General features: G+C 41.6%; 1 protein-coding gene and 1 non-coding gene across 5 annotated transcripts in view; one reads left to right on the forward strand and one right to left on the reverse strand.

Moving 5' to 3' along the window:
* SUGCT (succinyl-CoA:glutarate-CoA transferase) overlaps nucleotides 1-15,741 on the reverse strand; it is a 692,355-nt gene that overhangs the window by 22,652 nt on the left and 653,962 nt on the right. For all 4 annotated transcript variants that reach the window (XR_009247288.1, XR_009247287.1, XR_009247290.1 and 1 more), the window contains exons 14-15: nucleotides 10,474-10,537; nucleotides 1,277-1,478 (exon numbers count right to left, since the gene is read on the reverse strand). The gene's annotated coding sequence lies outside the window, so the exon portion shown is untranslated. The remainder of the gene's footprint in view (nucleotides 1-1,276; nucleotides 1,479-10,473; nucleotides 10,538-15,741) is intronic.
* Nucleotides 9,621-9,728, forward strand: LOC118758193 (U6 spliceosomal RNA). The gene has a single exon (XR_004995584.1). It is a non-coding gene; the product is annotated as a U6 spliceosomal RNA (small nuclear RNA).

Consider the following 15,741-nt stretch of genomic DNA (forward strand, 5'->3'; position numbering starts at 1 on the left):
TTTTCCAGGAACAGCCCAGTTGGCAACACATTAATCCTGTGTCACTCAAACAGTAGAGTGAGGAAGGTGACAACTTTCTTCCATTGAAAATGGACAAAAGTCAGGTGGTTACAGTCCTTCAGATCACAAGGAAGAAACACACTCCTGCACCTTGTTTGGGGGCTGTTGCATTTGGGTACAAGCTGAAAAGAACCATTCATTTCCCAGACTGAAATGCTACTTAAAACAAAACCAGACCTGACTGAATGATCCCTCTAATGATCCCCAAGTCAAGAGACTGTGATTTCCTTCCTTACTGCTTTGGTACTGTGTCTCCTCCCTCGCTCTGGGATCAAGTAATACCATGACTGTATCTTAGGTTCAACCCCCTACCCCCACCACCAAGGAGAGATTTTGAGTGATTAAGTTAGTCAGTATGCAGTACATTGTGCTTTGCTAATCAGAGCTTACCCTCCATCTGTCCACTGGCTGGCCTCTATTTAGAACACTGTCCTTAGTTGTGATCCTCACTTGTGGCCTACAAATGACACCTGTGAGCGCTCTCCAATGATGTGCACTATTTTGACTCATTCTTTATGGATTATAATGGCTCATGACATCTGATGGGGACTGTGGGTATAGCAAGCAATTAGAGTATCCTGTTGTGGCCAGTTCTAGAAAAGCAGAGATGAGAGTTGGGCTTTGTGAATATAAAGAGCCTTGAAAAAAAAAATCATGAAATGGTGACATGAAAAGATGTTATGTTAGTGTAATTTTTTTGAAAGTTATGCATTTCTTTTTCATAATCTACATTTCCTGTGAACATTTTAAGGCCCTCATACTCTAAATAATTTGTGGTGCCAAAATTCTGACTGTTGATCCTCCTCCAGTTTAGTGTATTTCAAAAATAATAAGAGGAGATTTTTTTCTAATTTTGGCATGTGGAGAACTTCCCACAGAGCTAAGCTCAGAACCCTGAGGATGTCATCTGCATCTTACAGGTGAATGTGGTTACTGTGAGCTAAAGAGGGAATGGCAGAGGTGATACCAGAAGGGCCAAAGCAGCAGAAAGAGGATGCTGACAGCTAGAAGCTTTAAGAGAACTGGCTGTGAGAATATATGGAAATGCTCTGAGAACCGCTGTGACTTGATCACTGGGCCTTTTAGAAAGGGCTGAGTCATAATTTGACCGATACACATGCTAGGATATAGCAAATGACAGTAAAAATGTAAAGGAAAAGAAAAATAAGGGAAGAGAATTTTGGCTTTGTAATGGCAATTCTGAAAAACCACTTACTTGGGCTTTTTGAAAGAAATCCTTGTCTTTTTTCTATGTTTGTAACAGAATACGTGAAGGCAGGTGATGTTTGAAGAACAGATTTGCACAACCAGTTCTGAGGCCTGGAAAGTTCAAGAGCATGGCACTGCCTCTGGGCACCTGCTGGTGAGTCCTTGCGCTGCCTCCACCCAAGGAAGAGAACAGAAGAACAAACAGGCATCTGCAAAAGGTAAAACACATAAGGGGTGACCTCATTTTACAACAACCACTTATTTCCCACTGTGGAAGACATTGAGCTCCCTCAAAGTCCTAATCAGCCTCTGAAGGCTCCACCTCCCCAGGTCATCACCGCTAAAGGCTCCACCTCCCAAGATCTTCATGGAATGACAAAGTAAAATTGAGGGTTCAGAGATAACAAACCATATTCAAATCATAGGGATATATAAAACAAAGCCAACTCAAGAGCAAAAAAGTCATTCTAGTGGTCTTAACTCTCAATGTCTAAGTGAGATTGACTCCAGGACCACTCCTCTGCTCCTCCCCACAACACAAATTCTCGAATCCCATACACAGAATGACATAGTGTTTGGATGTAGCCTGTATACATCTTCACATACAGTTTAAGTATCTGAACATAAATATTTTAAGCCATCTTTAGACTACCTGTCTTGCCTAATACATAGTGCTAGGTAAGTAGTTGTTATAATATACTTTTTAAGGAACAATGACAGGTAGAAAAATCTGTACATCTATAGTAATAGAAGCTTTCATCCAAATATTTTTGGTCGGTGAAATCTACAAACACAGGAAGCGTGAATATAGGAGGCTGGCTTTTTTACACCAGGAAAGGAGTTAGCATGAGTGATGGTAAAAGGAAAAATCCATCAAGTGGTCATTTAGTGTAAGATTATAAGAGTTTCAGAACTGAAATTGGCAGTGAATTCAGGTTGCAAGTTTACATCCGTGAAGCAAACCAAATTACCTGCCCAGGTGAAGTAATATTTTTTCCTATGAGCTGCTGGCAAGTAACTGTGCACTATTGTCATCAGTGTCTTGTTTATAAAGGATTAGTCAACTCATCACCTGTCTACTTATAAAAAACATAAGTATTTGTTAACCTGAGATATTATGAACATAAAAGAAAGGGTTTTATTGAAAATGGAAGAATGCTTTATTATATTAATCAAAGCAAAGCAATATATACTATGAAGAATCAATGCTTAACAGTGTCTGTGATATAAATTTGCAGTTTCTGCTAATTCAGAAATTGTTGGAAGCATGTAGAATGGGAATGATCTCATGTTATACTACCAACCAAGTTTTGTTTATTTTCATCCACTTACTCTTAACACAAGTGGTTCTGTCCAAACACTTCACTCTCTTGTGTCAGGAATTCCCTTAGTGGTTCCCAATGACAAAATTGCTCAGTCAAGAACTGCTAATGAAGATATTCCCACCAATCCCATCTGGAAAGACTCAAGTGATCATTCCGTTCTCTTAGATTGGCCATATCTCACAGTCTCCCCTCTTATTCTTTATCATTTGATTTTGCTGAGTTTATTGTAGAGATTCTTGATTTGTATTCCCTGACGTTGCGACCATGGATGGAATTAACTTATGCTTCTTCAATTAAGTCATAATATCCGCTAACACTAAGTAGAAACGAAGCTGAACACCCCTTTCAATGTAATACTGGTAGGAATCCACTCTATATTGGCAGCTCAGGAGTTGTTTCTGTTTAGTCATGCCTCTTAAGAGAAGACCTTGATTGCTTGAATCATTAAGAGACTCCAAGCTCTTCAACATCCTCCCCTAAGAGTATATGATGTTCATGAAAGTTCCCTTTCCCCTACTGTAATAACTTTGACTTACACACACCCCTCTCTAACTACCATGCTCAAATCACTGCTACTTTACTGCTGTGTACTGGCTTGTCCATGGCTTCGCAGCTAACAAAGTACTTCCATATTTTCCTTATGACTTATTCATAGTCTTTCCTATAACTCCAACTTTTCTCAAATGAGGATAGAGAAGCTTGACAAGATTAAGTGCCCCACTGTCCTGAATTGCTTCAAGGTCAAGTGGTTAGTAGCTAGCAGGGAAGAACAAGAGAAAACCAGGAGCTTGAGGCCATTTCTATGCTCAAGGTTTCTGCTCAAACTAACATCTCCTTAACCATTTGTCCAAACTCCATAGGGAGTTGATGTCTGAGATTCTAGAAAGATGTGTTTGGAAAGTGTCTAAATAAATAACAAGTTATAACATGCCACCTCTGTCAAGGATGTTGCCTTTTAATGAGTTTCATTCAGTTACATAACATGAAGGAAGATTCTGCTAAATACAAAGTTATAAGCATTTGTGAGAAATTAGCCAGGAGGTATTGGTGAAAAATGGGAACTTCCTGACACGTCTCAGATCTCATCAGGTCCCCCAGCCCTGCGTAAGACAGATGCCAATATTCCATACAAGGCCAAGCCACCTCGGAGGTACTGATTTACACACCTGCTAGCAGTGTGAGTGCAGGCAATGAGGCTCCATTTCCATTGTTCACTGTAGGATCTGTATTGTGTTCAGTCTTAGCACTTCATCATCAATTTCCCAGCCCAGTCTTGTGTCATTCCTTGCCACATCTAAATGCACCAGGTCTCTGACCATAACAATAGAGCAGTCCGGCTTTCCCAAGCTTGGGCCAGTAGCAAGCAGCAAGGGTTAAACAGTTTTGCTGGAAGTAAGCCTGGCGCAACTCCGTGAATCTTTTTCACATTTGCTGCTTATTCATAACCCAAGACCATCTGCTGCACAAGTAATGATCAGCGGCTCCTGTTTCAGATGTCAACTGCCCCAGCTGTTTCTCTCTCTCTGTAAACATGAAGAAAAGGGACACAATTATCACAAAATTAATATTCTGGCTTGATTACTGCTGTGTAGTGAAACGAAGACTGAAATATTTCCCTCCACTCACCACCACCTCAGCTCTATATAATATACACCTTCGTTGCAAAGCCTGGGGTAAATCCCCCCAAAAAGGTCCAGGTGAATTTTGGAGCTCTTGCTGGGAACCAGCTCCGATAGCAATGCAAAGGTGGATCTTGTGAATGCCGGGAGAATGAAAACACACCGGGGTTTGCAGGGATTTGTGGGTGAAGTCGATTATGCTGAAATCAAAAAATGAGGCTTGAAGAGACCCGTCCAGACCAGGCTGACTCATAGGTCTGCTGTCTTAGAGACTCTTAGAGAGCCCACTAGCTCTTCCTTCAGCACTCTGAATTCAGGTATATTCCAGACACATATTACCATGGAGAATGTTGTTTCCCACTTGGAATTTTTTTTTTCTTTACCAGCTAAGGCTACAGAAACTGGAATACAGAATCTTCATGAACACTCCCTTCAATTATTAAGTAACTTATACTAAGTATCAGTTATATCCTCCTTCATCTGTAAGTGTGCCTTAAAGCACAATGCCATGAGGGGCTATGGGAAGCGACACTCAACCTAGAACATTCCGTGCCTTTTCAGGCTTTATTCTGAGGAAGCAGACAGCCTGCTGCCCTCAATTCAGCTTAGACCTATTCATTGTGACACCACTGCATTTTGTAATGGGAAACATCATTGTGGGAAGCGTCTTTATTTTGGTGTTTGTATGTGGGAAACGGACATGTGTATGCCTCTACATACACGGACACATGTGTACATATGTGTGCATGAGTTAAGGGAGTGTGAATCCAATGACTTCTTGCCTCATGGTATGAAAAGTTTGTGGGCAAATTCTCTCCCTACGAACAACATGGCTTTGCGACCTTGGGTGAGTTATACAACCAAGCTTTCTCACTCCATCAATGGGAGTAATCGCTAGTATTATAAGCAGTACTGTTAGAATGAAGTAAGAGAACAAACCATTTAGGAAATGGCCTCCTTTCTACAATGTGTGAAATGAATATGAGCTGCTATTGTTGGAAGCTGGCACGTTGGCAGCACTCCTAACAACTGTGCAGTCAGGAATAGCCCCTTTCCTAACCTAAGCTACATAATGTGGTGGTTAAGTTTTTAAATTCCAGCTCTGGGCCTGGCACAGTGGCCTAGCAGCTAAAGTCCTCGCCTTGAACGTGCCGGGATCCCATATGGGCACAGGTTCTAATCCCGAAAGCCCTACTTCCAATCCAGCTCCCTATTTGTGGCCTGGGAAAGCAGTTGAGGACGGCCCAAAGGTTTGGGACCCTGCACCCATGCGGGAGACCTGAAAGAGTTCCTGGCTCCTGGTTTCGGACTGGCACAACTCCATCTGTTGTGGTCACTTGGGGAATGAATCATCGGAGTGAAGATCTTCCTGTCTGTCTCTCCTCCTCTCTATATATATCTGACTTTGCAATATTTTTTTTTTAATTCCAGCTCTGTCTACAGCTATAGTATGGTCTATACTTCTTTGGGGCTGAGTATCAATGCCAAATGAAGATGAGCATCATACACCCACTGCCTGGAATTATTGCGCAGATTAAATGGCTTGAACATGTAAATTGATGATAACATAAGATGTGTTTATTGTTGAGATTTACTTACTTAGATTTACTTACGTTAGATTACTGGCACTACTAAGGAAGAGAAAACAAGCTGGGGGAAGCAGGGTGCCATCAAGAAGTTTGGGGACAACTTTTCTGATGATCAGACCCTACACACAGGTGGACCACAGCTCATCTTGGAAATTGCAAGCTGCAAGTACAGATTCACTAACCTGTCCTTATAAAGTCATTCCCAAATTTGAGCTAAGTCAGCACCCATGGCAGGGTTCCACATTGTTACATGTTGTTCCAACATGATGACTTGAAAGGGATAGTATTCATTCGTACACAGGAATTCTAATATCTTTGTTAAATAATATATTCCTACACAGCTACTATCTTTCAAAGAGTAAGAACAAGACTGAGGAATGAAAATAGATGCAAGCTACTTTTATGCTTATGAAGAACTATCTCCCATGGGACAAATGTGCCCCATATTGGAAACTTCCAATGTTCATTCATCAAAAAATGGAATGGAACTGCCTGGCAGATGAGTGAAGATAATAAGTCATTTGCATTATCAAAGGATTATTTGATTCCAATGAATAAACAGAAAAAAGGAAAAAATAAAAGGAAAAAGTCAGCATTCACTACAAGGTCTCTTTTAATGGTGTCTTCTATTGGTATATTTCAGTTCTGACTCATTTTACAAGTATTGGATTTGTATCACCACTCATAAATCACATGTCCTAGAAGAAGAATGAAAAATGTATGAAGTGAGGTACCATGTAGGAGTGAGATTTAGCAGAAATTACAACATACCAAGAAAAGAGGCTCCTATCTTTAGGTAGAAATAGAGTGATCTAACTTAGAATGTGTCAGCTTCAACATCAGCTGAAAAACAGCTGTTCTCCCAAGCAGGATGCCAGAAGAGTGAGGCTGGGCGGAAGTTGACATGAGAGCTGTTTAGTTCTTTAATGCTCCTGTGTGTGGATAAAAGAAGGGAAGGAAGGAATCTTCTTTGGCACAAGTAACAATTCCAAGCAGTTCTAGAAGTTTCTGCTTCACTGGATCTGATCCTCCCCCACGGCCGGCTGGAAGAGAGGATCAGGGCCAAACACATGGAGCAGTGATGTGGTGGGGCCGACGGGTGAGGCACCTGTGAAGCTGCAGCTACATTACGTTCTTCAGAAGCTGCTTTTTGACTTAACGGAGCACAATTTTCCATCCCATATGTTCAAAGCATTTCATCCATTAGCATCTTCTTGGCTCCTTGGGGTTTAATTTTTTTTGCATTAAAAAAAAAAAGCCAAAAAATGAAAACCTCCTCAAACTCCAACTCATTGCACACAAATATTGTGCTTCTGAAATCCACTCCATTTTCTTCTCCAAGAAAGGTATAATTTAACCTGTAAAAGTTTCAACTGCCACCCTCATCTGCTTTTGATTAATGTAAGTTCCCCCTTTCCTGGGTCTGAACCCAATCACATTAAATAAGGTACTTTGCTAAGTGTTGTGAGGCGTAACAAGGGATCATGAGCAGCTGTCTTAAAGGAGCTTACATTTTAATTTAATGTAATTTAATTTTAATTTAATTTCCATGTAACTGCCTGTCTGATTTCCTCAATTTCTACTGTAGAATACCTTTCTACCCTTCAAAAAAAGAAAAAAAGCTTTACAAAAAAGTACAAACTGATGCTGTAAATCCTACATAGCTCAGGTGGTACGGTCCGTGTGTGCTAAACAGACACTCTGACATCCAAAATCAGCACCTCGGAGTTTAAATCATGAGCCCACTTGACCTTAAACAATATGATGGCATTTTGAATCTGTAACAAAAAGGCCCTGGCCTAATTGTATAAGCAGCCTAGCCATGGCTGCTGTGGAGAGGATGGTTGGAAAAGGGAAGCAAGAAGAGCAGCCACGGACTTCCTGGAGGTTGTGTCAGGGTGAAATGCCAATGGTGTGAATGCCTGTGGGAAGGCAGCAGAGTCAAGGTCTGGCTGAAGGTCACAGCAAGACCTTGGGGCTCCTCGGAATGGAAGGGATCGGGAGAGTCTGCAGTCTCTGTTCACCCCCTATCAGCTGATGGGGTCATCACGGGGATGGCATTTATGTTCTTAGTGACACAGGATTTACAAAGAAGTATTGGCAGGGATGGACACATTAAAGGATGATGTTGAGGATAAACTAAGTATCAGATCATGTGAGAAATCTCAGGTGTTTCCATCAGACCAGCTGCTGCTAAAGTGGAGGAGCATGACACTGACCAGGTCCTTGGTGGAAAACATCAAGCAGACACAGGAATGGCCAGTCTGAGACAGGGGTGAGATCAAGCACTTGCAGGAGAGAAAGAGAGCTATAGAGATGGGTGGATGATCTTGTGAGACAGTGCAGGAAACCGTGAAGGGAAGGAGTTCGCACTTAGCCACTGGTGGTTCTTGCCAGAGACTCAAATTGACTTTGTTGAGGATGTGGCAGTGATGTGGAGTTGGAAGTTCATGAAGAACCTTCTACCAGAAGTGGCAGAAACCACATGCATTGTTGCAGTCAGCCAGTTGGTTGTTCTGTGGCAGCATGGCCTTTTGAGATAAGAGACCAGACAGCTGTTTGAGGTGAAGCAATGGGAAACCCACATACATTCACAGGAAATGTGCAGAGCATTGTTCTAGTGTCTAGGCTGTTGCTGCTTTTGGACATGATATGCATGGATGACATGTAGGTCGCAATTGTGGAACAGAACTCAAACTCACTTTAATATATGCAGAAAACAATTTAAAGACTTAAAAGATGCTGATGGATACATAACTGTAATAGTACTAAGATGTCAGTGCAACCTTTTCTGGTCACTGGGTAACAGCTCAGTAGTTGATTAATACTAATTCCAACAAGTTGGCAAACAATGCAATTGGATGACTGAGTATTTTCTAATTAGAATTTCGTAGGCACCAGGTTTACAAGTGTAAGTGATAGAGCAGGCCAGTACTGCACACTCTCCCTGTGTGCAAGGGAATTACCAATGATATTGATTCAGTTTTCAGTGCTCCACTTTTAGATTGCATCCAATTCTTGACTCACATAGACTAAGGGCAGGCACTTGGAGCAGTGATTAAGATGTTGGCTAGGATACCTGCACTCCAAGTTGGAGTGCCTGGCTTTTAGAACCAGATGAACCCTCAAGGCCAGCTTTCTGCTAATACTTTGGGAAACAACACATGATAGCTCAAGTATTCTCTGCCTCCCACGTGGGGAACTTGGATTGAATTTTTGCCTCTTGACTAGGACCTGGACTTGATCCCTGTTCATTTTGCACATTTTGGAGGTGAACCAGATGGTGGAAGTTTCTCTGTCTGTCTCTGTCTCTGTCTCTCTCTCTCTCTCTCCCCTCTGCCTCTAAAATACATAAATTTCAAAACACTGAATTAAAAAGTTTATTGTAAAAAATGTGCTGAGGGCCTGATGTAGTAGCCTAGTTGCACATGCGGGTTCCTATATTGGCACTGGTTTGTGTCCCATTGGCCCCACATCCAGTCTCAGCTCCCTGCTTGAGGCCTGGGAAAGCAGTAACGGATAGCTCAAAGCCTTGGGACTCTGCAACCCACTTGGGAGACCTGGAGGAAGCTCCTGGCTCCTGGCTCCTGGCTTCGGATCAGCTCAGCTCTGATCATTGTGGCCACTTGGGGAGTGAATCTACTGACAGAAGAGCTTCCTCTCTGTCTCTCCTTCTCTCTGTATATCTGACTATCCAATACAAATAAATTATCCTTTAAAATATGTGCTGAGTAGTTCATGGTAAATATGCATTTGCAAATACTTGCATAGGGTTACTTGATAAGTTCAAAGATAATTATCAACAATTCAAACCTCCTGTGCTCGCTTCGGCAACACATATACTACAACTGGAACGATACAGAGAAGATTAGCATGGCCCCTGTGCAAGCATGACACTCAAACCTCCTCTGGAAAGCCAAATCTTTGCCACCTTGAAAGACTATGGTCAGGTTGACAGCCCTAGATTACGTTGCTTAACATCTGAAAGCACATCCATGTCAAGTTCCTTGACCCAGGACTATGTGAAATTGTCATCAGTTTCTGCCCTTAGCAAGAGATGTAAAAATGCTCAAATGTTAGCTTGAGTGTGTGTGACAGTTATTATACTGTCTAATGATCTTGAGCTGCTGAATGAACTTGGAGTCTATGACAGTGTTGATGAAATGACCTCTGATCCCTTTTAGGTGGAGGTAGTTCAACATAGTAGCCAAGAGAGTGGCCAGCTGTTACCTTTGTGCTAGAGGCATGTTGTTTAATACAGTTGTGTATCAATTTCCTCATATCTAAAATGAGAATAACACAGCACTTATTCTGTCTTGAAATTGTGAGAATTAAACTAGTGAGTGCATGTTACAACATGGCTGGAACACTGGCCAAGTACATGGTGGCTTTAAATATATACATGCTATTTATCAGGTATTACTTCATATTTGACTAAACATCTTGGCCAAAAGTTTCCCAGACTTCCACACAGAGTGTCCAGAGGCACCTAAGAGGTTGGCCTCACTGTGCTGCCATATAAAAGAGTAGAGTTTAGCAACAGGCTACTGGGTAGTTCTGAGCAATCAAACATATCCACTTGAAGTTTGGAACTCCTCTCCTTACTAGGAGAAGTTACAGAGCAGAAATTTCGAAGAGGTGTCCCCAACCCCCATCTCTATCCCAAGTTACCTTTCTATGTACATCATGGGTTTGTCTTTCCGTTCTTCCTTTCCTAAATGTTGGCCCATTCAACCTATGAGAAAGAAGCGAATTTTGAAGATATTCTAAAAGCAACATGGAACAGGCATTAGATAGAATAAGAATTTTCAAGAAATACTAGCTATCTTAAGTACTCCAAATATGATTAAACAACAACAAGAAGAACAACAATAAGATAAGGAAACTAAGATTAGATAGAACTTAAATAATTTGCCTTCTCTCAGCTCAGGGTCGACCAAACCATCTGCCATTGGAGCTGCATGTTCTCAAGCTCTTCACCACAATTAAATGGGAGGAGAGCTCCAGGGGTTGTCAAGGTTGTTTGGGGGTCTTTGCTGGGTAAGAAGACATCAAGTGAGCGTGGCGATGGTTCTGACAGCAGCTCAGAGCCCACAGCTGCAATCCGGGGTGGCAGGGGCAAGGGCGGCTCAGTCCAGCAGCCACAGCCATTCTGGTATTTGACATTGTTTGTCTGCAGTCACAAGTGGTCACTATCAAGAATTACTATTTGTGTACACATGACTCACAATACACCAGAGTCATGAGAGCCAGATGGCCAGATGTCACAGTTGACCCAGACAAACCCCTCGGACCAATCCCATGTGTTTGGTGTGTCAGGCTTTACATCCATTCATAAAACAGTTCCCTCCCAAATATAAGTCTTGAGAAAAAAAATCTGAAGTTGGTTGTACAATGCTCAGACGAGCAGGAATCGATTCCCAGGCTGTTCCCCCAACACCTTTCCTAATTTTAATTCATTCTGGGTTAATTCACGCAGTGGTTCATAGCAGAGGATAAGAAATGATTATCACCTGATCTTAGAAAACAGGTAACAAAAGACCTAATCTGGTGAGCAAGAATAGGATCATTAATTTTGCTGTTGAAAATGTTAATGCTACACAAAGACCTCAGGGTCAGAATCAGACAGATGTGTCACTAAAGCCCTCCCCACTTTTCAACCCTTTTCTTCTTCTTCTTCTTTTTTTCAACTTTGGACCAAGCCACTTTGTCAGAAGTACAGCTGAAAAACTCTTAAAAACACATGCACACATACACGCCAGTCTCAGGAGTTCGAGGTGTCTGGAGTAAGGATTAGAGAAGTTCAAACCAGCTCCTATTTTAAAAATTACATCTGCACCAAAGATGGTACAGTATATCAACCCAGAGCTCAGGAAACTCGTCCGGTTCTCAGGAATGAGACAATGCAGCTGTGCTGGATCAGAGAGAATATGGAGGGTGAGGCTTCCCTCTCCCCATCACTACTGTGTCCAGGAAGAAAGGTCACAGAAATGCCAGGCTGTGCCAGGCAGAAGGCAGATGGGGTGGGGGAGAAGTCAAGTGTATCTGTCGTGTAACTGTTGAAATGATACAAGACAGGTAGGCATTAGAAAAAAAAAACACCAAAAATAAACCCTGGGTTTAACTTTTTTTTTTCATTTTTCATTTTCACTTTTTGTTTTCCTCCAAGGGTTGAAATTTAATCTCTCTTTTAGCAAAATAGAGCTGGCTCTGTCTCTTCCTCTGGCCTTTTCTCTGCAGTCTCCTCTCAGGGCCTGTCCCACAGAAATGCTCAGCTGTTTATGAAGCCTGTACACTGTCACCAAGGCCTGTTGTCACCACAGAAATGAGTTACAGGGCAGGTGCTTTTCCATACAACCACCTCCACTCCTGTCCCCAAGGTTCTGCCGTCATGGTGACCCTGCTAATCTTCAGGTTCAGCGCTTGTCAGGTGCTGACAGCAAAGGAGTCCCTTTACAAAATGCACCCACCATGGGGTGCCTGTGCGTGTGTGTGTGTGTTTGTGTGTGTGTGTGTGTGTCCAGCTCTCCTGTAAGGCTGCAAGTTTCCCATGGGTCCCATTACTGCAATCACAGAGTGACGCAACCTCATTCAGTAGCTGTTCTAAGAAATGTTGGCCCAGAGCTGTACTTGTCCCTCTTCCTGGGATGTCCTTCTTGACATTTCATCCCTCCCTGAGAGGACTTTTGGTAAGTGAGGCAATACAAGCATCCCTCCCCAGCTGCATCCCTGCCCCTGGGCTCAATGACCCACGTTATTGGCTAGCACAGAGTCATTTTTTAAGTTTAACTCACATCCGGTTAGGCACAAAGATTTTTTTTTTCAAGGCTACTTTGTGGGGGGTACACACACATCAGGGTCATGTTAAATTCATTCCGGATCGGAGCCTTACAAGCCAACCCCACAGAGCCAGAAAGAGGAAGCAACTCACTCCCTAGGCCCCTTGCTCTCTTATAATGTGCTAGAATGCCTCTTTCCAGGCAGAAGGCCTTGAAATCAAGTTCTGCTTCCAACAGCACTTGCTGCCCTCCACCTCCCCAAGGAAAGTCAGGTCCTAACAAGTCACATCCATTTATTGGGCCATTCCTGCATTGTATAAAAAATCAACAGCTTTCCCAGCCCCTCACATCCTTGTGTTAACCCTTTGAATGTCAATTATTCAAGTAAGAGGATTCAATAATTTTTGGAAAATAAGAACCACTGATATTCTCTACTCCACCACTGTTCAGATCTATTTTTTACAAATAAATTGGCAAATACGCTTAAAATTGCATGACTGTCCCTGGTCTCTCATGGGGGCATTGGTAGTATTTATATGAAGTCACTTCAAAATGTTGGAAAATAGAGCTAAATGTTATGTTTAGTTTGATGCAAAATGTCTGAAATCTCTCTATAGATTTTCCGACAAACATAATTTCCTTGGTTGACCTCTGAAGGCATGGATTCCATTTTTTTTTTTCACTCAAGTATCTATCTGTTGGTTTCTGTTTTCCATGAATTTTTTGAAGTCATCTCTTATTTCTTTACCAACTTACTTATACAATGCAACCAATCTCTTAAAAATGTAAGCAGCCATATCTGTCCACAGTGAGACCCAGGAGACAGACACATGGCTGACTTCATTGATGAGTTGACTAAGGAACAGGAGACTGATGAGTAGGCACCTACAATCATGTGCCACTATGATGTTGGCCTTGGGAATCATGGTGCAGTGGCATAGTGTAGGTGGTCAGTGCCACCTGCAGGCAACAGGGAGGCTTCTGAGACTGGATGAGAAAGCGTGTTCAGGTGAGTAAGTGGGCAAAGGTGCAACAGGATGTGGGAGTTCTGAGCCATTTTGGGCCACTTGCCTTGTATTTCTATGCTTTATCTGCCTAGAATACTATATCTAGCATTCAGGAAGCTTCTGGCATATAGCAAATTAAATAAATTCCCAAGCATGAATCTAAGACCAAATTAATGATAATGAATAGTTGAAGGAAACATGGAGGTTAAGACATAGCAAATAAGACACAGTAGAGGCAATTCTGTAGGAATATGACACATACATGGCATGTAATTGGCTACTTCTGGGGTATCTGCTGATACTCTAACGCTAACCCTAATCAGACAACTTTCAACAGCACTAAAGTCTTTCCACGTGAACTGAACAAAATGTAAAGGACTCACAACTCTCCCCAATACAGAGCTTGATGGGCAAACAAAATGGAACCTATTTGCATTTGCATTTATAAACTGTTATATTGATGAAATTGACAATGAAGGGTAAAATAAACACTTTAAATTATTAAAGGAGGGAATGTTTTTTCCATAAAGAATCTTTGAATGTTCTTGGAGAAAGAATATGAAATGGAACATCTACATACTGCTCACATCTCATACGGTTACAACAATGAGAGAAACTGATATTTCTAGAATGTCAATGTGGCATCTGTTTCTGCATTTAACAAATGATTTTGATTGCCTGTGATGTGCACTAGACTCTCTGAAGATATTGTGAGGTTTGCAGAATGGTGAAGAAGGGCTATGGGGATGCAGAAGGCAGGATGAACTTTCCAAAAGAAGCACTTAGGAGAGCTCTCAAGGATACAGAGCTGGACTTTCAACAATAGATACTATTTGTACATGTAGGAATGGCTTTTGAAATGAGATTTTGTGGAGAAAAAATGTCTGGAAAAATGAATAGAAATGAAAATGAGGATGAGGGAAATTACAGGGCAGAGTTTAATGATCCAGAAAATGCAGTGTGTTGAGTGCAGCCTGGGCATTAATTTACTGAGTCCTCTCTTATTCACATGTGGCATCAATCATTAAGAAGATGAAAAGGGCAGTAATATCATAGTTTTTATGTTTTGGGGCCTTCTAGAAAAGAAGGGGCATCCTTATGGAACTAAGGCTCTGAGAGTCATCGCTTGTTCACCACATTCTGTTGGGTCCTGGAAGAAAAATCAGAAGGGTGGACAGCGAGGCTCTTATTTCTAGGAAATGAAACATAACTAATCCTTCAGAAAATATCACTTATTCATTTTATCTTCAAGTATTTGTTTTCATCTACAAATTGGTGAGAACAATAATATCAGTCTGAAAGGGTTACTGTAATTTATAAATAAATATATCTATTCTTTCTTCATTGAACTCTCTTGACACTCTTGCTAAAAATAATTTGACCACATAGATAAATGTTTATTTTTAGATCACCTAATCTATGTTATTGGTCAACATGTCCATATTTATGCCAATATCACAATGATTTTATTACTGTAGCTTTATAATACGCTTAGCAATTAGGAAGTGTAAGAACTCCAGCTTAAATTTTTAAAAATTTTTCTCTAGGCTTATTATGAAGAGAAAGGCATAATAAAAAATTCCATTTTAAAAATAAAATTGAGGAGAATCAAGATGGCCAAATAAGGTGAGGACACATTTAAACAGACAGAAAAACATTAGCCAAGGTGAAGCAGAGAGGGTACATTCTAGGAAATAGGAGAAAACAGACCGATGGTAGAGGGGCACCTGGAAACTGGTGGAAACAGGAAAGTAGCAGAGATGACAGTACAGTGCTGCAGTGACCTGATATGCCAGTAGCAATTCAACGAGCAGTGATCTGAATTTCACCAGTAGCTGGAATTCCACCAGCAATCAGGTGGGAACAGGAGTCCACCAGGAGCTCAAGAGTGAACCCAGACAGGGAACTGCCCATCCTGCTGCTTCGTTTGATTTGATCAGGAGCAGAGACAGAACAACAGACCCAAATATGAATTGCAGGAACAGGGTAGATTTCACAGCCCAAAACCCAGCAGAGTTGAATCAGGCACCATCTTGTGCAGGGAGGTAAAGGCTATGGTAAAGGACTGTATGTGCACTGAGCTAGGAGTGAATTCATTTCCGGCTCAGTGAACTGCAACAATGTGGTATCCTACAGCTTCCACCCAAAATAGG

Source organism: Ochotona princeps, chromosome 20 (genome assembly GCF_030435755.1).
Source record: "Ochotona princeps isolate mOchPri1 chromosome 20, mOchPri1.hap1, whole genome shotgun sequence".
In the NCBI taxonomy this organism is placed as follows: Eukaryota; Metazoa; Chordata; class Mammalia; order Lagomorpha; family Ochotonidae; genus Ochotona; species Ochotona princeps.